This window comes from Heloderma suspectum, chromosome 4 (genome assembly GCF_057233095.1).
Source record: "Heloderma suspectum isolate Gila_16-S chromosome 4, 16-S_ref, whole genome shotgun sequence".
In the NCBI taxonomy this organism is placed as follows: Eukaryota; Metazoa; Chordata; class Lepidosauria; order Squamata; family Helodermatidae; genus Heloderma; species Heloderma suspectum.
The window spans coordinates 273,358,297-273,382,178 of record NC_139461.1 but is presented as its reverse complement, the minus strand read 5'-3'; the positions used below and the strand labels follow the sequence as shown (position 1 = coordinate 273,382,178).

The window sequence follows — 23,882 nt, the reverse complement described above, 5'->3', positions numbered from 1 at the left end:
CTTGGAAGACTGAAGTATTCTCCTTACTGACTTCTGAATACTGGCCTTTTAATGTCAGATTTATGTCCATTTAGTCTCCTCAGTAGAGAGTAGAGAGTAGAGACTGGCCTGTGTGTCCTAAACAAATAGGCATCGTTGGCAAGTGATGGCATATATCACAATGGAGGATGTGCAGATGAATGAGCCGCCACTGAGGGTATGGCTGCACGTCAATAGTAGTGTTGCCTGAATAAATATGTGACAGAATTAGCACTGAGGTGGGACGGTGTTGCAGGGCCTAGTCTCTTGGCTTCGAAAGAAGGTCAGCATGGATCTTATAGGTGTAGGAATAATACTGCATGAATGTCTTTTTTAAGAAGTCGCCTGGAATAGCAGCACAACACAATGCTTTGTATAGATTTTGTATAGACCAACCTTCTCCAAACTGGTACCCTCCCGATGTGTGGGATTGTGACTCCATGCTGGCTGGGGATGATGGGATTTGTAGCCTGCTACATTGGGAGGGCACCAGGATAGGGAAACCTGGTCTACACTATTGTAGAATAGCTGAAGGAAGCTGCTTTATACCAGGGGCATCTCTCCACCAGCCTAAAATCCTGCATTTAAAACACAGCTTTCTGCTTCCGTTTTAAATGCAGGATCACGACTCCCTTTCTCATGTGCTTCCTTTCCCCCCTCCCTCTCCCCATATCTGAGTCTTCCATTCTCTTTCATTGATCTCACTCCTCTTCTTGCTGCTTTTCCTCTTTTCATGGAGGAAACTGAAGCAGAACACAATGAGGTAATTTGATAGCTCATTATCTGCAATCTATTTAAAAATGGAACAAAGGGCATTTAGTGCAGGAGATGCCTTAGAGGTTCAAGGTATCATGTAAAGAGCCCGCAAACTTTTGAGAGAGCACATCTCAATCACAGGATAAAAGCCCTGTGTGAAGAAGCCCTAGGTCAGACTACTTGTCCATTGGTCTAGTTCAGTATTATATTCTCAGACTGGCAGCAGCAGTTCTAGTTTCAAGCAGAGGGTTTTCACATCACCTGCTAGTGACCCTTTTTAAACTGGAGTTTTTAACTGGGATGCAACCTTGGGCCTGCTGCATGTATAAGCATCTGCTCTCCCACTGAGGTATTAACCTGCACTTCTGATGGATATGTAAATGTTCCACATGGAAGGTAGCATACGCAGCAGGTTCCCTCTCATTTCTTCTGTTCTGTAGTCATAATGGCGAATCCTCAGTTAATGTGTGGACCATCCTGCCAAAGTAGAAGGGAACAGGATAGTTCCCACTCACAGAGACCTTCATGTCTATGTGAATGTAGTGTGTTGAGTGGAAAACTCCAGAGGGAGAAACTGGTTGAGAATTTAGAATAGCATTGATCCTCTGCTATTTTCCGGCCCAAACCTCTTTGCAATTAGACTTATGCTTAGAAAAAATGAATGAAGATTGCTGTTCAGATTTTTGTTTAATTAACAGAGGAGCCAAACAAGGTTGGTTTGTTAATTCTCCTTCATGCAGTCTCTGTGTTAATTAGAATTAATTATGTTGGCTGTGATTGCAAGTGCAGTCATGTGTACTTAAGTCTCACTGATTTCAATGGAAAATCTAGAAGTCATTGTGAACAGGGTTGCAGGGATTTGGTGTCAAAATGTATCCAACTTTAATGATGAGAAATTTCACATTAGGGCAGCAAGCTTTACAACACAATCCCATACATGTTTACTGAGATGTCAACACCACTGAGTTCAATGTGAGTTACTCGCTTGTAAGTGTGTATTGGATTGCAGCCTTCATTATATCAGCTTCCACATTTCAGGGCAGGAGTATGAGCGCACGTATCCCTTATGTATACTGCACACTAACCCATCTATTGGTTAGCCCACAGCATGCAACAAGGAGAGAGCAGAACTGAGCAAGGCACACTGCACAAAAGTGTTTGTTAAAATGTTAAATCAAATCACACATTTTAGTGTGGCAGCCTGAAATCTTGGGGATTGTTTCATGAGTAAGCTGAAGAAGTGGGTCCTCATTTGGACCCTAATCAAGGAAAAGGATGCTCATCATTCTTCCAAGATTTTTTTTTTGTTTAAAGAGCTTTTGAGTTTGAACATTGGCCACAGAATCTGTCATATCCTATTGGGATACCCTTGGCAAAGCTTCAGTAGATATAAAGGGACTGACTTGTGAAAAGCAATCTGCTCACATTCTACAGGAGAAGCAGAAACATGTGTGATTATCTTCTGGAATTTTAACAGGAATATTGGACTAGATGAAACGATACTATTGACTTCTAGCATCACATCCCAACACTATTGGATTGACTGGTAAGAATAAAGATGATTCTATGCCAGTCTATGGCTACATTTGCCTTCCTTGCAAATTTGCAGAGATTATAGATGAATCATTCTCAGCATTATTTTTATTTAAGCTATTTTATCCTGAGCTTGCATATAATTTTATATCTTAGAATGATTTCCCCCCTTTTTAAAATTTAGGTATGGTTTCATCTTAAACTGTGTGGTGTGTTGATGCATTGATAGCTACAGCTCTTTGTTTTGAACATCTCATTTGTAGTGCCGAGTCTAGTGTGTTTAGGATTTGGCATAAGGGTTTTCAAAGACCCTATGAAGGGACAATTCATCCCCTAGTGCAGAGCCCATAACTTGAGCTTAGGAATACAAGCTGTCTTTGCTGTCCAGTGTATGGTGCTCCATCCCATGCCCTTGTATAGCCTCTTGTGGAACTCTGATGTAGAGTTCTTTCCTGCTCTTATACTCTGGGCCATATTGTCATGCAATAATGGAGACTGGTACACATATGCACCAGCCCGAACTGGTATTGGGGTGGAGTTGGAAGCTTTTGTGTGCCAGTAGGTTTGTCCTTCCTCACCAGATATAAGATCCTGCTTCAGCATCAAACTTGCAAATTTGCCATTACAATTTAAGCCAATCCACAGGATCACATGGTAAAATCAATTTTCTATTAATGTACTGCAGTGTTTGAATCTTGGTGCATCAATCCCAATGGAAACTAGCAGAGAAAAGTCAAAATCCTCACACTTCACCCCATCCTCACACTGTGCTAGGTCAGAATGCAGTTGTTTCATCCTCCTGCTGTAGGCTTTGAAGGAACTCATTTGTTAAAATCTTGCACAGTGGGTGCTTCTAGACTGAGTGCTTTTATCACTACCAATCAGAAGGCATTGTGCAGCTATTCCGTCTTTTTTTCCCATAACAGATTTTCCATCGTAAGAAAAAAAGATGGAAGTAATGGGAAAACACGGGAGGGTTATGAGTGGAAAACAATGGGGCTGCCTTCAGGAGCGATTTAGTGTGAAGTTAGAGCAGTCTGAATTCCTTTGCGACAGATGACATTATCACCAATTTGCTGCCAACCAGCTGCTTCCTTCTTGAAAAGCTGCATTTTCTGAAACTCCTTTTACTCTGACTTTTTTTTTTACTAAAAGCAGCTCCCTGGAGGTTTTACCACAGTGTGGCATGCCCCCTGCTCACATTAAATCCTGAGTGTGCCTCTGTGACCTGGCAGTGACATGGTCAAGGGGGCGGGACACCCCATTCCCGCTTGTTTCCCCAAAGGAAGTAGCTTTTCCCACTGGGAAAATCCCCAGGAGCGCAGCAGCGACCCCTCACATTACCGCAGTAGTGGGGATACACATTTGCCTTAGGTAGCTTGCTTTTAATCTTTAACATACCCCCCTTCTGTGCATCTTTACTCAGAAAAAATAAATCCCACTCCCTTGTAGTGAAAGGGTTAAAGGCTGACTTAAGTAATTTCCCCTAAAGCACTCTTTCACTTCTGTGATGCTCTCTTAAATCGCTATCATTATGTTGTGCTTCTTTGATGTTCTGTTGTTTCTCTGCTCTTATGTAAAGTCCCTTCTCCACTTTATCACAGTAACAATCTTTCAGATTTATGGGAGCTTCTCATTGTGAGCAGGGAAGAGAAAGGGAGAAAAGGGGTGGGGTTGGAAGCAATATCTGCAGGGCAGAGTGCTGGAATGGGACAAAATGTGGGGCAGCTTTCAGGGGGAGCCTTCAGATGCTGCACTTCAGAACTGGGGATTTTGGCTTCTTCAAGGAAATCTGCACACATGGGGAAAATTAGCTGCTCTCCATTCATAACAATGTAGCAGCGGGGGGGGGGAGGAGCCTGGACAGGAGCGGGAAACAAGCCTCTCTCATTGGTTGAACAGCCCGTGCCAGTTTGATGACTTTCAGTTCTGCCCCCCCCCCCCCGAAGTATGTTCCTTTCAAGTGCTGTGTGACCCCTAAAAACCAGATTTTAAAGGTACGGTACACTCGGCTTATCTTGCTTCGTGTGTCCCTGATGGACCAAAGCTGATTCTGTGAAAATCCGGATAATACTCCAATGCACTTCTCATTCCATTGTCATGAAGATCTCCCCAATGATGTCTCTCCCCCCTGTAAAATCCCATGGATCAGGCAGTGCAATGGCATGATAAAAGCCTTGTCTAGAAGTACCCAGTGTGTGGAAGAAGGCTCTATGACTTTGTGTTTTTTTTTAATGGAAGTACATATAGATGAAAAGAAAGGAAATTAACAAAAAGCCCTGCAGACTTGGAATAAGCAAAATGACTAGTCTCAACTTTATCTATAGGCTCAATACATCATGTGAGAGGGCAGGGTGTGAACATTAATACCCCCCCTCCCCAAATGCATAATTTCCTTAATGGGCATGTTATACTCTGGTTGCAGAATGTAAGGGCCCTTAAAGTGAGGAAAGGTCATTTGACTGTTATTAAATCAGCAGCAAGAGATGCAGCATGTGACTGGGTACAATTCAAAAATCACATGCTGGTAGAGAGAGATCACAGTTAAAGTCAGATTCTGTTCCCACATTTCAAAATGCAAGGTGTTTTGGGTTTTTAATGCCTCTTTACAGGGATGCACAAGTTTCTGTCTCATATGGTAGACTACTAGAAAATCCCCTGATTTCCTGTAGATTGGTTTCAACCCATAGGCGGCACCAGCATTGTTCCTGCCAAGATTTGTTGAGTTTGACCTGAACTGCCTACACATTGTTGCTAAACATCAGATCAGCCCAGGTTGTTACACAACATAAGCTGCATTTAACACATTTAAATTATGGCTTATGATTTTGTGCACAGATAAATGTGATATTAGATAAAATTCATTATAACAGGCACTCTGTTGCATACATAGCTTGATAGTTGATCCAACCTTGGATTGCAACAAGAAAATAATAATAATAATAATAATAATAATAATAATAATAATAATAATAATGGTAACAACAATACATTCCCAGATTTACAAGAAAGCATTCCATTCTACCAGTGACATGGCCAAAATGAAGAATATCATGGCTATATCATGAAGAATATCATGGTTTTCAGAAAAACATTCTGAAAGCTAGCTTGGTTAATCCTCTCCTGGAACACTTGTGCACATGCTTATACTCATGCCACACTAGAAATATGCTGCAATCTGAGAATGTGGATTCAGGGCAGGCTCCTGGCAAATGACATTTGTCCACTGCTGAGTATAAGCAACTGTTCTTCTCACATAGAAATAACCATCATTTGCTGATCTATGAGGAATGCTAAAAGGAGAAAGATGGAAGTTGTATTAGACAAATTCATCACAAAGAGTGCTACACTCGGTTGAATACTCAACCTGATGGTTAATCCAGCCTGGAATTATGATGATTGCTGTAAGAGTGAAGACATGCTAGTACAACCATATTGTGTACATTGAGCAATATAAATCTGCATTGTCCTTCATGAAGTGCGTTCCCAATTTAGTTGAGCAATTTATTCATCACTTTCAGATGGAGTACTATGGCATTTTTATAGTGCACAGCAATACTGGGCAAGACTTTTTAGCAACCAGTTGGACCTGCAGGTGGAGTTGGTGGTGTCAGTTAACATTTAACTTATGTGTCAGTTTCCTCTCTAATGCTCTGCTCTAAAGCATGGCTTTCTTTTTTCTGAAGAGGTTTCTACCATCTATTCATTTTTCCAGTTAAGTTTTACTGACTATCATAGCAGCAAAGCAACCTGCTAGAGCTGTTGGCTTAGTGAGGAAACAGAATCCTGAATCTTCTTAGTCCAGATGATCTCTGCCTTAAGGCTCATTATACTACTACACCAAAAAGACAAAAAATGAAATAAACAATCCATCACAGATGGCTCCCCTTCATGGATCACTGCCTTGTTGTGGCGAAGGGGCTTGCGTAACTCAGTGAAGCCATAAGCTATGCCGTGCAGGGCCACCCAAGACGGACAGGTCATGGCAGAGAGTTCTGACAAAATGTGGTCCACTGGAGAAGGAAATGGCAACCCACTCCAGTATTCTTGCCAAGAAAACCCCATGGAACGTATCACAAGGCTAAAAGAGATGACGCCGGAAGATGAGCCCCTCAGGTCGGAAGGTGTCCAATATGCTACTGGGGAAGAGCAGAGGGTATTTCCAAGTAGCGCCAGAAAGAGTGAAGCTGCTGGGCCAAACCCGAAAGGACCCTCAGCTGTGGATGTGTCTGGTGGTGAAAAGAAAATCCGATGCTGTAAAGAACAATATTGTTTAGGAACCTGGAATGTCAGATCAATGAATCAAGGTAAGCTAGAGGTGGTCAAACATGAGATGGCAAGATTGAACATCGACATCTTGGGAATCAGCGAACTAAAATGGACAGGCATGGGCGAATTTAATTCAGGTGACCATCATATCTACTATTGTGGGCAAGAATCCCTTAGAAGAAATGGAGTAGCACTCATAGTCAACAAAAGGGTGGGAAAAGCAGTACTGGGGTACAATCTTAAAAATGATAGAATGATCTCAGTACGAATCCAAGGCAAACCATTCAACATCACAGTAATTCAAGTCTATGCCCCAACCACTGAGGCCGAAGAAGCTGAGGTTGATCGGTTCTATGAAGACCTACAACACCTTGTAGAACTAACACCAAAAAAAGATGTCCTCTTCATCATAGGGGATTGGAATGCTAAAGTAGGAAGTCAAGAAATCACCGGGATAACAGGCAGGCATGGCCTTGGTGTACAAAATGAAGCAGGACAAAAGCTAATAGAGTTTTGCCAAGAGAACATGCTGATCATAGCAAACACTCTTTTCCAACAGCACAAGAGGCGACTCTACACATGGACATCACCAGATGGTCAATATCGAAATCAGATTGATTATGTCCTTTGCAGCCAAAGATGGAGAAGCTCCATACAGTCAGTAAAAACAAGACCTGGAGCTGACTGTGGCTCAGATCATGAGCTGCTTCTTGCAAAATTTCGGCTTAAATTGAAGAATGTCGGGAAAACCACTAAACCGTTCAGGTATGACCTAAATCATATCCCTGATGAATATACAGTGGAGGTGAGGAATAGATTTCAGGGATTAGACCTGATAGACAGAGTGCCTGAGGAACTATGGACGGAGGTCCGTAACATTGTTCAGGAGGCAGCAACGAAATCCATCCCAAAGAAAAAGAAATGCAAGAAAACAAAGTGGCTGTCTGATGAGGCTTTACAAGTAGCTCACGAAAGAAAGGAAGCGAAAAGCAAGGGAGAAAGGGGAAGATATACCCAACTGAACACAGAGTTCCAGAGAATAGCAAGGAGAGACAAGAAGGCCTTCTTAAATGAACAATGCAAAGAAATCGAGGAAAACAACAGAATGGGAAAGACTAGAGATCTCTTCAAGAAAATTGGAGATCTCAAGGGAACGTTTTGTGCAAAGACGGGCATGATAAAGGACAAAGAAGGCAGGGACCTAACAGAAGCAGATGAGATTAAGAAGAGGTGGCAAGAATACACAGAAGAACTATACAGGAAAGATCTGAATGTCTCTGATAGCCATGATAGTGCGGTCACTGAACTTGAGCCGGACATCCTAGAGAGTGAAGTCAAGTGGGCCTTAGGAATCATTAGTAACAACAAAGCTAGCGGAGATGACAGTATTCCAGCCGAACTATTTAAAATCCTAAAAGATGATGCTGTTAAAGTGTTGCATTCAATATGTCAACAAATCTGGAACACTCAACAGTGGCCACAAGACTGGAAAAGGTCAGTTTACATTCCAATTCCAAAGAAGGGCAACGCCAAAGAGTGCTCAAACTACCGCACAATTGCGCTCATTTCACATGCCAGCAAGGTGATGCTCAAAATCCTACAAGCTAGGCTTCAGCAGTATGCGAACCGAGAACTACCGGAAGTACAAGCTGGGTTTAGAAGAGGCAGAGGAACTAGAGATCAAATCGCCAACATTCGCTGCATCATGGAGAAAGCAAGAGAATTCCAGAAAAACGTCTATTTCTGCTTCATTGACTACGCTAAAGCCTTTGATTGTGTGGATCACAACAAACTGTGGCAAATTCTTAAAGTGATGGGAGTACCAGACCACCTTACCTGTCTCCTGAGAAACCTGTACGAGGGTCAAGAAGCAACAGTAAGAACCAGACATGAAACAACCGATTGGTTCAAAATTGGGAAAGGAGTACGACAAGGCTGCATATTGTCACCCTGCTTATTTAACTTATATGCAGAGTACATCATGAGAAATGCCGGGTTGGATGAATCAGAGGTCGGAATTAAGATTGCTGGGAGAATTATCAACAACCTCCGATATGCAGACGATACCACCCTAATGGCAGAAAGCGAAGAGGATCTAAAGAGCCTCTTGTTGAGGGTGAAAGAGGAGAGTGCAAAAGCTGGTTTGAAACTCAACATTAAAAAAACTAAGATCATGGCATCTGGCCCCATCACTTCCTGGCATATAGAAGGGGAAGAAATGGAAGCAGTGACAGATTTTACTTTCTTGGGCTCCAAGATCACCACAGACGGTGACTGTAGCCATGAAATTAAAAGACGCTTGCTCCTGGGGAGGAAAGCTATGGCCAACCTAGACAGCATAGTAAGAAGCAGAGACATCACCTTGCCGACAAAGGTCCGTCTAATCAAAGCTATGGTTTTCCCAGTAGTAATGTATGGCTGTGAGAGCTGGACTATAAGGAAGGCTGAGCGCCGAAGAATTGATGCTTTCGAACTGTGGTGCTGGAGAAGACTCTTACGAGTCCCCTGGACTGCAAGGAGGTCAAATCAGACCATCCTAAAGGAAATCAACCCTGAGTGCTCATTGGAAGGACAGATACTGAAGCTGAAGCTCCAATATTTTGGCCACCTAATGCGAAGAGAAAACTCCCTGGAAAAGACCCTGATGCTGGGAAAGACTGAAGGCAAAAGGAGAAGGGGACGGCAGAGGATGAGATGGCTAGATAGCATCACGGATGCAATGAATATGAACTTGAGCACGCTCCGGGAGAGAGCGCAGGACAGGAAGGCCTGGCGTGCTATGGTCCATGGGGTCACGAAGAGTCGGACACGACTGAACGACTGAACAACAACAACAACAACAACACAGATGGCTAGCTACCGTTTCATTGTCAGGGTTCTACATCAAAGGTTCTCTGTGAGTGGGTGCACTCTTGCACATATGAGACACAATTCCCTCAATGTGTTTCAGGGAGAGAGGCTATACAGTGTGTGCCTCCCCCCCCCCGCATACCTTCCACAAGCATTTATGTGTTTGACTTGGTTGTACTAGATGACAGAATGTTTATTGGCACTGTCCAGCTCTTCCCACTGTCTCTCAATTTTCAGTCAGAGCAGCTCACTCTCTACGCTTTATGGTGTAGAGCAATTATGTTTGTCATGGGTACACAAGTGTGGGTGTTTCTCATCAATCACATTAAATATTGTAATGAGATGGGGGGGCAGACCACCTTTTGGAGATCCCTAACAGCCCTGCGATTCTTGGTTGTAAGACTGAGGTTTGGTCAGGATAAGGTTAATGGACATAGTAAGACTGAGATTATGTCTCTGGCAGAGCGATCAAATACTCTGTGTTTGTTACTGAGATGTCTCTGACTGCCGGGATGGGCTGTTCTGGAAGGAGAGGGCCATTTGGAAATTAGGGTTTACTTTCCCCTCCCACACTCCCTTCTCTGGGATGAGGTCATGAAGCTGTATATCTGTGAAGAAGCTGGCCGTTTTTGGAAGAAGATTCAGACAGAGTCAGATGGCTGAGTATGAGCTCTGCAACAGCATTTTTGGTGCAGGCTTGTCTCCTGGGAGATCCAATGTGGGAGCAATGAACTTTGGGACATCTGTTGGTGCACTAATGCAGCAAACCTCCACTTATGCTCAACTTGTATATATGTGAAAATAAATAATTTATCACAGAAATGCCAGAAGCTTGCAGAAACTCTTTCCATGGAAATAAACCCTGGGTAAAACACCCCTGGAGTTCTCACTGCTCAGAAAATTGGGTGCAAGTTTGTAATGGTATGACTGACATACATGTGTCCTTAAACACCCACCTGAGAGACCTGATCTGGCTGTGGCTCTTTGACACATGTCCATGAGTGCTTAGGGATGCACATCTGTCATTCTTGTGTGCCCGCTGTGGGAAACACTAACATATTCACGGCAAACACAATTAAGAACTTAAGAAGAGCCCTGCTGGATCAGACCAAAGGTCTATCTAGTGCAGCAATCTATGCACACAGTGGCCAACCAGATGCCTATGGGAAATGTACAAATAGGACATGAGTGCAACAGCATGCTCCTGCTCATGTTTCCCAACAACTGTTGTACATAGGCATGCTGTCTCTGATAGTGGAGGTAAGATATGGCCATCATGACTAGAAGTCATTGATAGCCCTATCCTCCCTCCATGAATTTGTCTGATCTCCTTTTTAAAGCCATTCAAGTTGGTGGCCGTTGCGACACTTTGTAGGAGTGAATGCCATAGTTTAACTATGTGCTGTGCGAACAAGTGCCATGTAAGGTATAGAGCTGCTCTCCAGGTTGCTGTGTAAGATTCATGACTGGATCTCCCAATGTGTTTCTTCTTATGTTAAAACACTACAGTGGGCTCCAACTCTGGAGGAGTGATGCTGGAAGAATGTGTGTATCAGTGGAGGCGGGTGGCTCCGATGTCAGTGGGGCACTGCATCCACTCCAGGTTTCAGTCAGAACCGGTCAGAACTCTAAGGGAGCTATCCAAGGTGCTCCCACACCTTGGATAGCTCCTTCAGAGTTCTGACTGAAACCCAGAGCAGATTCACCACTCTGACTGACATCGGAGCCACCAGCCTCCACTGGTATGTATTTAATCCTTTCTGCCTCCCATTATTTTTCTGATGTAAATTTCACCTCCCTGCCCTCCAAGCTACTATTAACCCTGAAGGGGAGGAAATACAAGCACAGCATGGTACAGCATACACAACCATGTGTGAGCCTGTTTGCGTGCAGTGTTGAATGCTGGTACTCTGCACTGGTGGAATGCCCAAATATTATCATTGTTACTTTCTGAGGGATAGACTAGTGTGGCCCTTGTCTTTCCAATGCCCTCCAGGGCTAGGATGAATCTGACCACTGTCACCTGTTGTTATATCACCTTTTATGTATGGGGGGGGGGGGCTGAAGCCATTTTTCTTGATATGGTCTTCTGTACTGGATATGCGTGAATTATCCTCATGCACTTCAGCCTTTTTCTCTTCACCCTTGAACTATTTACTGACAAATAGCTTGCATGGATGCTAAAGGGAATAAACAGTGCAATAAACTTCTTTTACACATATGCACAGATGGCTGTATTGATAGGGTGCTGGAAGCAGAATGCATGGCTATTTTGTGTAAATGGATAAATAATCCCCCATGTTCTGTTTTTGAAAAAAAGGAAGTGATCATTTACTCAAAAGAGGCCGATCCTCATTAGTTTTGGGACCAAATGTATTTAAGGCTTATCTAACGATCTGGATATGAAATTTGCATAGCACTGTGGAAAACGTTAATAAATTGGAATTAATCTCAGTCTATCTATCTATCTATCTATCTATCTATCTATCTCTATTCATGCATTACGATACGTGGTAAAACTCACCACATGATCAGGAACTGTACTGTGCTGTGCTGAGTAGCCTCGCCCCTGATGTCACGGCATAACATAGCCCCGCCCATAGGTGTCTACACATACAAGGCGAATGCCTGCAGCATGGGGGCCTTTGAACATACAGTTGTACACACATAGGCTTCCATGTGATTCGGAAACCTGCGGCCCCATTGCTGCTCATGTGGTGAGTTTCACAACTTACCGTAAAGCGTGAATAGGGCATCCATCTATCCATCCATCCATCCATTCGGGCATTATCTATCTAATGCATGAATTATCTATCTAATGCGTGAATAGGGCATCTATCTATCTATCTATCTATCTATCTATCTATCTATCTATCTATCATTATTTCTAATCCACTTTTAAGATGCAACCCGCTCAAGGCAGCGTACAAGATAAAAACCATACAAAGTGATTAACAGATTGATATGATTAATCATTAATTAATGATAAATGTAAATTGGGTTTTAATCAGCACTGCCTTATTCAGTACCATAGTGCTGCATCCTGATGATGTGGACAACGTGCTTGCAGCAATGCGACCAACCACGTGCCTGTTCAATCCCTGCCCTTCCTGGCTAATCAAAGCTAGCCGAGGGGGTATGACTGGGTGGGTCCAGGGAGTGATAAATGCTTCCCTTCAGGAAGAGTTAGTAGGCAGTAGTGCGGCCACTCCTGAAGAAGGCCACTCTGGACCCGATGGTATTCGACAACTACTGCCCAGTCGCAAATACCCCTTTTCTAGGGAAGGTACTTGAGAGGGTCGTGGTGGACCAACCGCAGGCATTCTTGGAGGATACTGATTATCTAGAACCATTCCAGTCTGGGTTTCAATCTGGTTACGGGACTGAATCAGCCTTGGTCACCCTGATGGAGGACTTCTATCAAGAGAGGGACAGGGGGAGTGCAACCCTGTTAATTCTGCTCGATCTCTCATTGACTTTTGATACCATTGACCACAGTATCCTCCTGGATAGACTCCGTAAGATGGGTATTGGAGGCACTGTGTTACAGTGGTTCCAGTACTATCTACAGGGCTGATTTCAGACAGTAACATTGGGTGATTTTTCCTCGGCCCCTTGGCAATTGAGCTACAGGGTTCCACAGGGCACCATCTTGTCCCTAGTGTTGTTTAACATCTATATGAAGATGCTGGGAGCGGATTTGGAGCCAAATGACACACAGCTCTATCTCCTTGTGACATCTGAATCAGGAGAGGCCATGTAAGTCCTGGATCAGTGCCTAGACTCAGTAATGGGCTGGATGAGGGCCAATAAACTGAAGGAGAATCCTGGCAAGATGGAAGCCCTGTGGCTGAGTGGTTCCTGGGTCTGGGAGATAGGCTCATTGCCTATTCTGGATGGGGTTGCACTCCCTCTGAAAGATCAGGTTCATAGTCTTGGGGGTACTCCTAGATCCATCACAGTTGCTGGAGGACCAAGTGGCCATGGAGGCTCCGAGTGCCTTTTTACCAGCTTCATCTGGTTCGCCAGCTACGGCCTCTCCTGGATAGGGATAGCTTGGCCATGGCAGTACAGGCATTAGTAACCTGAAGACTGGATTACTGCAATGAGCTCTATGTGGGGCTGCCCGTAAGGTTGGTCTGGAAGCTGGAGCTAGTGAAGAATGCAGCAGCTCAGCTATTGTCAGGAGCTGCCCCCTTTCAGCATGCAACTCCTTTGCTGAGGGAACAGCACTGGCTGCTTATTCACTACTGGGCCAGGTTTAAGGTTTTGGTACTAGTGTATAAAGCCCTAAACAACTTGGAACCAGGATACCTGAGAGAGCACCTTTTCCCTTATCAACCTGCCTGATCGCTGTGGCCATCAGAGGGCATGCTCTTGGTGGTCCTGCATGGACCTATGACCTGATTGGAGTCCACCCAGAGAAGACATTTCACTGTGGTGGCCCCCTTCCTATGGAATTCCCTGCCTTTGGAGGTCAGGGAGGCACCAACATCATGTTGCTTCTGGTGCCTCCTGAAGACATGGTTATTTACGGAGGCCTTCCTTGAGTGACCAGCCACGGTTTATCAGAACTAGGTTTGTCAGAACTCTGTTTCTTTAAAAAGATATTAATTATTTTAACATGGTGTTCTTATTGTTTTATCCTGTCTGATGTTCACCACTCCAAGATGTCGAGCAGTATACAAATATTGTAAATAAATGAATAAAATCAGTGATCTGCATTTACCCAGGAGATATGTAGCGTGCAATCCTATGCATGTTTAAACAGAAAAAATGCTACAATTCCCAGCATGCCTCAGTCAGCATGGCTGGCTGGGGCATGCTGGGAGTTCCAAGTAATACATAAGTTCTGTTCTTTATCCAAAAGAAACTGTGGTTTTCATTAAGTATTCTTTGAGATACCATAATATTTTTTCTAGGCAAGGTAATTGATTCAAAGCTCAGGGACATTTTACACATTATGTAGGGCTAACCTGGTTCCGATCCAAACCTGGCTTACTCAACACATGCCTGTATGATACACATAGTTGCAAATATGTTTTGGTCACATCCATAGTTTACATTTTTAGATGTACCCTTAATACATGACTGTATCCTTGAAATATAACTCTACACTTTAAAACTTAATGACCCAGTTCAGATATAACCATCTTGGCATGATAAACCATGGTTTATATTGGACTGAAAATGTGCATTGTGCCCATCTGCTCCTTCCTCCTTTTTCTCACTCACCTTAATGCAAAGCATCTGGGGGTTTTTAAACCATAGTTTCCTGTTACATATGAACTAGGAAACTGTGGTTCAAAATCTGACTACAATCTTGGCTTACAAATCAGCATCAAACTGTGATTTGTAATCCTGGTTTGTAAATCAGAACTCATGGGCACAATCCTATGCTGAAGATCTGCTGGCTGAGGGGCTCATTTCACAGACCTAATGCATAGCGCACTAAACTCGTAATGCATTCCTAGAAGCCAAAGCTAAATACTCAGATGATAAATTCAAATCAATATATGAAATTCTTCCTTAGCCTTTCTAGGGGTATGTGTGTGTGTTGTGTTGCCCCCTTAGGATTACCAGTCAAAATGCTGCAGTGATAGGAGAAGCCATGGTTTGTCAAATTCTAGATCCGCCACTTGAAACCTTATGCCCTTTTGATCCATTATATCAAAGGTAGTTCTAAATATGTTTATGCTCTATTGTTAACGTTAACAGTATACCATTGGAGAAGTGGCACTGACTTAGCAACACCTGTTACTGGCAGCTAGTCAGGAGCCTGAGGCCAAAGACAAAATAGAGACATCACATTTTGCATATCAATTGACAAATATATTATGCAATTGATGCTGCATTTGCATGGCCATCGTCTCCATTTTTAGCACTGAATCTCTCAATCATATGTTTCCAAGTGTCCATATGATTGGATGATATTTAAATTATGTAAATGATTTCTGTGTAAATATAAAATGAAATTCTAGACTAGTGCTGGGCTGTGACATATCTCTCTTTCTCTCTCACATACACACACACAAACACACACAGCAACAATGTTCACATTTGAACACATTGTTCTCTTTGACACCAAAACATGCAAGTGGTACATGAAAATGAAATCAATGGAATCCAAACAAGACACTTGTGAGCAGAAACATATTGATTGGGTAAATGCCCAAGAGTGGAAATGGCTTTCGTTGTATTTTGGTACCCCGAATTGTAAATAAGTGCAAGTGTCAAGAGATCAAATGTAAATATATCACAGAAATGCAATTCTGATGTAAAACTTGAACTATGCTTTTGTTAGCCTTTAGGGTGCAATCCTGTAACTGAAGAATCACTGGTTGAGGGGCTATAGGATTCGGTGGAGAACTTACTATGCCAGTGGAATGCCAGACACACCCCTGCCATGACAGATACACCAACAGAACACATTCCACCAGTGCAACCATTTGTCCAGCGAACATACATATGCAAACAGCTGAAGCAGGGAGAACTGTGGGCAGGATGGGGACACGCACACAGGGATTTGAACACATTGCTAACACTCGTCTGCCTAGATCTCTAACACGTACTTCACCTTGGGACTTCCAGACACCCAATACTCCACTCCAACAACTGGGGGTGCCAGGACAGCACTCCACACAGGTAAGCAAGGGAAAGGGGAAACCGTGCTGCGATGTATGACTCCTGCAATTGTCTCCCATTTATTTCTTCAGCCCTTTTGCCACATGTAAATACTATGTCTTGTCTGAACTGTATTGCTCTAATCCCCCCCCCCCATCAGTAGCAAGGAACAGTGTTCCCTACACAGAAGAGGCACTCATCCTGACATGCCAGCAAGCCCCACTTCACTCCCACAACTGGGGCGCTAAGGTAGAATTCTGATGCTTGACATCCATAGGTTCCTTGCCTGCTTCCCACCCTGTCCCCTTTATTGTCCTGGGCCTCCCCACCAATGTCTGGGTGTGGGGCACATGTGACAAATTTTTCCCCTAAGGGGCAGTGGTGCAGTGGAGCCAGGACTTGCAGGATCCCTCTAAGGTTAGCTGAAATGCTGGGGGGGGGGGGGTTGAGAGGGAGAGAGAGAATTCATTTTCTCAGCAACAATAGATAGCTGTGAGCTGTTCCTGTTGTAATGCAAAGTATTTTGGGGTGGCCTGGTTGTGAATGGGAAATTAAGACCCAATAGCTTTACGAAATACCTGATCTTGATGGCGGATGACAACTTCTAGAACTGGTTTGTTGATATGGATCAACACAGCACCTTGAATTCTTGGCCTTTCCTTGGGGGTGTAGCTATGGGGGCTGTCATGATGATCACCTGCACTTCGACATTTACCCCTATGCCACTGCCTGGGGGTATTTGAACAAGAGTCAACGGGATTATGTGTGCATTCCTGCATTTGTCCTTGCAACTGTACCAACCATCCCCTTTTCAATATTTATGGCAACCAGGAAAGAGAAAACAATTCTGATGTGGATTTGAACTGTGCATTTCTGTCTGCAGACTGCAGACAGAGTTCCCTTGCATGTGGCTGGGTTTTATGTCTTTCTTCCATTGGGGGTGAGGGGAGATAAACTCTCTTGCCCATGGGGAAGCTTAGAAACAGCAGCCTCCAGAATGTGCTTGAATAGACACTGCCACAGGGCACCCTTGACTGTACCCGCTGTTTAGTTCTTTCTGTTTCTTGCATGTTAGGGGTGTAGCAATGGGACAGACATTTTGCTTGGCCTGCATGAGTTGGCGCCCTTTGTGTCCATGCTGTGTGTGGGCGCCCTCACCGGCCTGAGCCCTGATTGGTGGGCTTTCTAGTGTTTTGAGGGCGTGTCGTTTTTATGCGGTTTTTGTATTTTCTCAGCAATGTGTTTTTCCCTGCACGTCCCGGACTCAGCGCACATTTGATACGGCGGACACTCCAATGGTGTATCTCTTGTTGTTGTTCAGTGGTTAAGTCGTGTCCAACTCCAGCATAATGCGAGTATAGGATTCCTCTGCCTCTCATGAAAGGTGGAATAGTAGTACACTTAGGGTGCAATCCTATGCATGCTTAGACAGAAAAAATATCCTACAACTCTCAGCATTCCCCAGCCAGTCATGCTGGCTGGAAAACACTGAGAGTTGTAGGACATTTTTCTCTGTCTAAACATGCATTGGCTTGCACCCTTAGCAATTACTACATTTTACCAGTGGTTAACATTGCTTCCTATTAACCAGTATTGCTTGCACAGCCATGGGTGGCTGTGTCATCCAATAACAGAGGTGACGGAAGATGTGAAGAAGATGGCAGTGCAAATCCACAGAGCTCACTGGGTGGGAACAGATTTCATAAATACGTTTTAACTCGCTTTAATTCTTGTAAACTGCCTCGAGCGTCACACATTTTGAAAATAAAGTAACTACCCTTCAGCGTGACCTACTTTACAGGGTTGTTAGTCTAATAAGGTTGCAGTCTTTAAAAAACAACCCTATTTATTCAGAAGTTTTTTAAAAAAATGCATCCGAGGGAATCTATTTCAGATTGGGATACAAAAATTATACAGACGCTGCAAAGGACTTTTAGGCCCTGAAGAAAGGGGTATGAATGAAACCAGTGTTTGATGGTTATACAGCGGTACATCACCTCGGGATGTAATACAGCACCCCCCCCCATAGTGAGATTCCGCCCCCCCCCCGCCCGTAAGTACGACGGTAACCTTAAGAGCCAGTCACTGAGGTGCGTGTGTGATTTTGGGGCGTGTCCGCGTGCTTACCTTGGTTTACGGAACAATGAGAAAGGCGCTGCTGGGGGCGGGGTTATCGCCTTCGCATCTCTCTGACTGGCAGGGGGGGGGGGGGAGAGGCTGGCAGCGGACAGGGTTCGCCCGGAATCGCATTCTAACCCCTTTAAAACTGTCGCCGCTGCCTTGCTTCACGCACCTGGGATGCGCGAGCGCAGGGCTTGAGCGGGCAGCTCCGCCGGATGCATCTCTCGCAGGTGCGGTGCGAGCTCGAAACCAACCTCCCTCCCTCCCTCCGCCGCTCCGAGGCCGACTGCGTCTCCTTTGGGAGCGGCTCGCCTCCCTACGCAGCGCCGGGGGGACGCAGGAGCTGCTGGCTGTAGCCCGGGCAAAGGCTGTTTCGTTTCACAGATGATAAGTCTCGCTCCCCCCTCCCCGCCCCCCTTCCCTGGGAGGCTGGTTCCGCCGCTCATGACGTGCCTCCCGCGCTGAGATCCCTGCCCTCCCGCTTTCCAGCTCACTCATTCCTGCCTCCTCCTGCAGCTGCTTTGCATTATATTCCCCCCCCTTTCCCCCCTCCCTGCCGCCGCTTTCCGAGACAGCCCGATTCATTTTGCTTGCTGCTAAAGAAGGAAGAGAGCAGCGGGGGGAAGCGGCCGCTTTTATCCCCCCCCCCCCCCGCGCCATCTATTTTTCCATCTGCATTTTTTAAAATTAGCATTGCAACGCGACTGTGGCAGCCCTTGATTCTCCTCGCCAGATGAACGTCTCCTTGGACAGTTGGACATCTTGACTCGCGATTACTCTGGGGGGAAGAAAAGGTTAGCCGTGACGACTATTTCCCCCCCCCGTCATCCCCCCCCCCCAACTCCCGCGATGGCATCGTTTGCTTTGCTTTTCCTCCCACCCTGCTTGCTAGCCGGATCCAGTCGGGGGCAATCGGGTAGACGCCCCAGCTATGCGGAGCCAGACGGGCAGCGAGATCACGTGGAGGTCTCTGTCGAGTTCAGCGCTTGCAGGGGGTGGGGGTGGGTGAAGGGAGAGAGAGATCGGGAAGGAAGGAGGCGATCAGATCACGCGTGTGTTTCTCCCAATTTTATACAATCGACTTCTGTTTTCCCTCTGCCCTCGCCGCGCTGCTCTCGGTAGCCACCGTGTCCAGGTGACATTATTTTATTTGTCACATGCTTGGATTCCTCTCGATCCTGATCCCGCGCCGCCTTTTCGCTTGTGCAGCGCCCCCATCTTCCTCCCTTGCACTGGAGAGGGGTGTGTTCCTTTCTTTCCTCCCTACGACGAATCAGCGCCTCTCCCCCCCCCCCCTTCATTTGCTGCTGCGTGCTAGAAATAGGGCTGGAGAGGAAGAGAATCCGAGGCAGGCATTCAGGTGTAGCGCTGGTGCCCTGTTGATCCTCTCTACCCTTAAAATACATTTTTAAAATCGATATTTAAAATCCTTGATTCCCCCCTTCTTCTTAGGGGTAATCTCTCTCTCCCCCCCCCCCCCCCAATCGACCTACATTCTTTCTTGCCTCTTGAGTCTTGAGGTTTAGGAAGGGCTTGAACGGCCGGGTGGCGAACAGCGTTTTGTGTCAAGAAAGCGAGCGAGCGAGCAAAGCAGCTGTTTGCTGGCTCCCACGACTTCGCCGCCGCTGGCTCAGGAAGTCGATCAAAGGGCGAATCTTGTATTCTAGTCCCTGTGTGCGTTCCCAATTTTTATCTCCGAGGAGGGCGGAGCTGTGCACAGGGGGTGTGTGTGTGTGTGTGATTTAAACCACTGCTCGTTCATCGTGAAAGACGGTCTGACTAATACGTGGAGGAAGTCGGAACAAGGAAACGGGTGTGTGTGTGTGTGTGTGTGCGCGCGCGCGCGCGCTCGCGTGCATCGTCTCGATTTGCAGTTTTAAGCGCGCCGAGAGAACTCCTTTTCTAGATCCAACCGACTCGGTTTGGTTCCCCGTCAGTCGAAGAAAGGGGGACTTGTGGGTAGGCTTCCGCTGTAAGGTCTCGCTGTCTTCGAAGGGCGTTGCTCTCCTCCTCCTTTCTGTACACCTGGGCAGGTGTTCTGCTAAGCGAGTGCATCCCTCGCAAGGTCAGATGGCGCTGGAAGTTCAGTCCTCTTTCCCATAGCTGAGAGACGCCGGGAATCTCAGCTCGGCTGCCACGCCCAAATCCCAGCCTCTGTGGTGGCTGTGATCGGAAGCCTTGAACTCCGCATGGGCTTCGAGCTCCATTCTAGAATTAAGCATCACCTGTTGGAAAGCCGCTTTTCCCCTGAGGTTATACTTTTTCGGTTGGAGGCTTGTTTACTTTTTATGAATAGTCATGATTTAACTCTGAATGGATGATGATGATGATAATAAATATATAGCAATAACAATTGGCTCAAATGCCAACACTCCCCAAGGGTTCCTTGTGGTTTTAAGTGCCCAAGAGAGAGAAACCATCGACTTGGGTAAAGTGGGAACGCTGTAGCGTAAGGTTGTTTGTTCAGAAGTAAGTCCCCATTGAGCAAAATGGGGCTTAGGCTTTGTTTGCAACCCTAGGCTGTAATCCTAGGCACATTTCTCTGTCCGTAAAGACCATTAAGTACAATGGGATTTACTTGTGAAGAAATGTGCGTAGGGTTGGTTTTATGGCTTGTTCATATGCAACACTGGAAGACGATCTAATCAATAACGATGAGAGATTATCATTTCTTTAGAGTTATGGATTGAAACTCGGCAGTGGAGAGCAAGAGGGCTGGCAATTTATTCACCATTCATTAACAGGATAAACTGCTGACTCTTGTCCTTCGGATGCCGCTTCATATAGTGATGAGGTACTGTTGGAGTATTGCTATATGTTACTTGATAAATGCTGTATAACTAACATGTAATTGTGATAAACAACAAAGGGTCTAGTTGCATCTGAAAGATTTAACGCAGTTATTGTGGCAGTGTAGTCCACAAAAGCTTATGCCATAATAAAATGTGTCAGTCTTTAAGATGCCAGTTGCTTTGTTTTTGCTGCTACAGACTAACACAGTTACCCATCTGGAAAATATGTAACATGTGAACAAACCAAGAGATCACTAAAGGCTATACTGTAGGAACTTGCCCAGAAAAAAGACTGAGGCAAGTTGCGGAGGGAGCCAACCTATGGCTGCTAGACAGCAGCTAGATAGCCATAGGATATCTGGTTTTCCGGGAACTGACCTCCCCCCACTTCTGCGTTGCCTCAGAGGCAGCATGGAACAGTCCTGTGCTTCGCTCTTGCAAGAGAAGCGTGGAGTGGCTGAAAAGGGGCATTCCGGGGCAGGGAAAAGGGGCGTTCCAGGGTGTCGTACAGCAGCCTCCTCCATGGCTAGACAGCCACAATCGGCCGTTGAGCCAAAAATGCAGGGCAGGCGAAGCATGGAGGGAACGATCCCCTACGTGCTTCTCCTGCCCTCCATTGTATAGGCAGTCGCCCTTGAGTTTGGAGGTGGTCGCCTATTTGCATAGGATTGTGCCCTTAGTACACTGCAATTCCCTCTCTATCTCCTGTTGCATTTTGACATTCATTTTCCTGACCTGCAAAGCCCCCAGGGCAGGAATTAGACCACACCTCTGTTGTGCACAGCCCCTCATATACTGTTGTAAATGAATGTTAACAAATAATAGAATTTATCTTATGTAAATGTTTAATTTGTTGCTGATCTGTAAAATGTTCCTGAAGGATCTGTTACTGACACACTTCTGATGCTGAGGAATGCCTGAGAATGAATTAAAGCATATCAACCAAGTGGCTGACTTTGCTCTCATGCCACATAACTCAAAGTGGCTATGTGGAAAATGCCTGTGAATTTTGTACCTTGTGCTGTGGGCAAACTGGACAACGTGCAAACAGTCTGGAGAAGTGGACTTGGTCTGAGGTGGTGGTGGGGAATCCACCATTGGTGTTAACATTGAATTGAAGATGTTCTCCTAATGCCTAGTAATAGGCCTGCTGATGTTCAGAAAAGTAATTTACGTGAAACATGAGTATACAGGGAACTAAAAATGGGTCCCTATGTATTTCTGTTTCTTGAGTATAATCATGTGGCGAGAAGTGGAGTCTGGTGATAAGCATTTTCTTAATGGAGTGATTAGGTAGTTGATTACCATGAGTAGTAGACATTGAGCTTTTTCCTTTAACATTTCTGCTATAATGAATTCATTCTGGTTTCCATTATGGCATTATTTAAGGCTGGCATTTCACATATTCTCCCTTGTCATATAACATTTGACAAGGGAGAATATTCATATTAATTTTCTGTGCAGATAAAAGTTTAAAGCAGACAGCATGGTGTTCTATGTGAAAGCAGCTCATGCAGTATAAGAGCTGAAGAGTTATTATGTCACTTGAATACTATCAGAGTTTTAATTTTTCTTTTGTTTCAAGCCTTTGTGAGTTTCACAAGTTGTTTGATTGCAGTAGCTGAGCATCTTCAATCCAGATGTCTTTCACTTTTTGCTGTAACAATCTGATGGTTTTTATTTTGATTCCAGAGACACAAAATATGTCAGTGCCTGAAGTTACACTACATCACTGGACCACTTTAAGAACAAATTTTGGCAAATTGGTTTCTGTACCTTTGATTTTGTAAAATGCAGCATGATGATGGGATCCCTGTGGTACTTGGCTGTATATAGGAGCCAGATCTATGCTGGTTTCTGTCATCACTATGCTCTTGAACAAACAGATTTTTTTTTAAATCGCAGTAGCCATAAAGTAGGCAGACCTAATGAAACAACAGATTTTGAGAATCCTGGTGATTGTAAAAGTCAACTCTCTTCATTGCCTTCATTCAGTATTACATGTCATAAGCATTGCAATCCTATATCTGTCTCCTTAAAAGTAAGCTCTATTTAGTTCAGCACAAGTGTGTATAGGATCGCAACTTAAATGAGTTAAAGTGATACCTGTATCACAGGTAACTGCTATTGGAGCAACTTGTCTCCTGCCATCTACTTGTGTGATGTGCTATAGTTTGCAATCTTATAATTCCTGTTTATATTCTTTGAGCTGATCGGTTGTTTTGGGTGTGGTATGATGGCCTTTGAGGCACTTGCTGGCATTATGGCTTTGTTTCTGGACACCCCTTTGGTGGCTTTTCACTTATTTCAAGCATCATGGGAAGCTTTTGTAAAGGAGAGGGGAAGTGAATGGAACGTGACCTGTTAATGACCATGCGTCCACTGCTAAATAGGCACCCACAGTCTAGAGCCCGATGTGCTATTGCTGCTACTGTGTAGACTGAGCACATGGCATTTCCTGCTTTCTTTTCTTTGTGTCTTGCTTCCCTGGAATCTGTGGAAGACTGCTTTTACCTGTCAACGATGTTGCTACCTTTTCCCTGCTATGGGGTGCGCAGTACACCGCTTCAAGCAAGGATTTAGTTTAGCAGCTCTTGTGGCACTGCCTTTTGTTGTTGTCTTTAAACAAATTAAGAGTTATCAACTTGAGCAGGGGGAGAAGCTGGAGTGTGTGTGTGTGTGTGTGTGTGTGAGAGAGAGAGAGAGAGATTTTTAAAAGGTCGGCATCCTGAGACATCGCCCTACCTGCAGTCAGTGGCCTGGAGCCAATTTGTTTACATAGGTAACTCTTTGGTATGAGCATTCATTCTTAGAAGATGTATGCTTCACTGAACTGTGTTGAGTGAAGAGGGAGCCCTTGGTAGTGGTTGTAGGTGATAACGGCATGCATGTATTAGAACAGGCACTGGTGGTGATTCC

The 23,882-nt window shown here is 44.8% G+C and overlaps 1 protein-coding gene across 2 annotated transcripts in view; it reads left to right on the top strand.

Annotated features, from left to right (window-relative positions):
* Positions 1–18,489: 18,489 nt before the first annotated feature.
* Positions 18,490–23,882, top strand: part of EPB41L1 (erythrocyte membrane protein band 4.1 like 1) — a 223,490-nt gene continuing 218,097 nt past the window's right edge. The window contains exon 1 of one of the 2 annotated variants that reach the window (XM_084853916.1): positions 18,490–18,965. The gene's annotated coding sequence lies outside the window, so the exon portion shown is untranslated. The remainder of the gene's footprint in view (positions 18,966–23,882) is intronic. The other variant, XM_084853918.1, reaches the window with a different exon arrangement.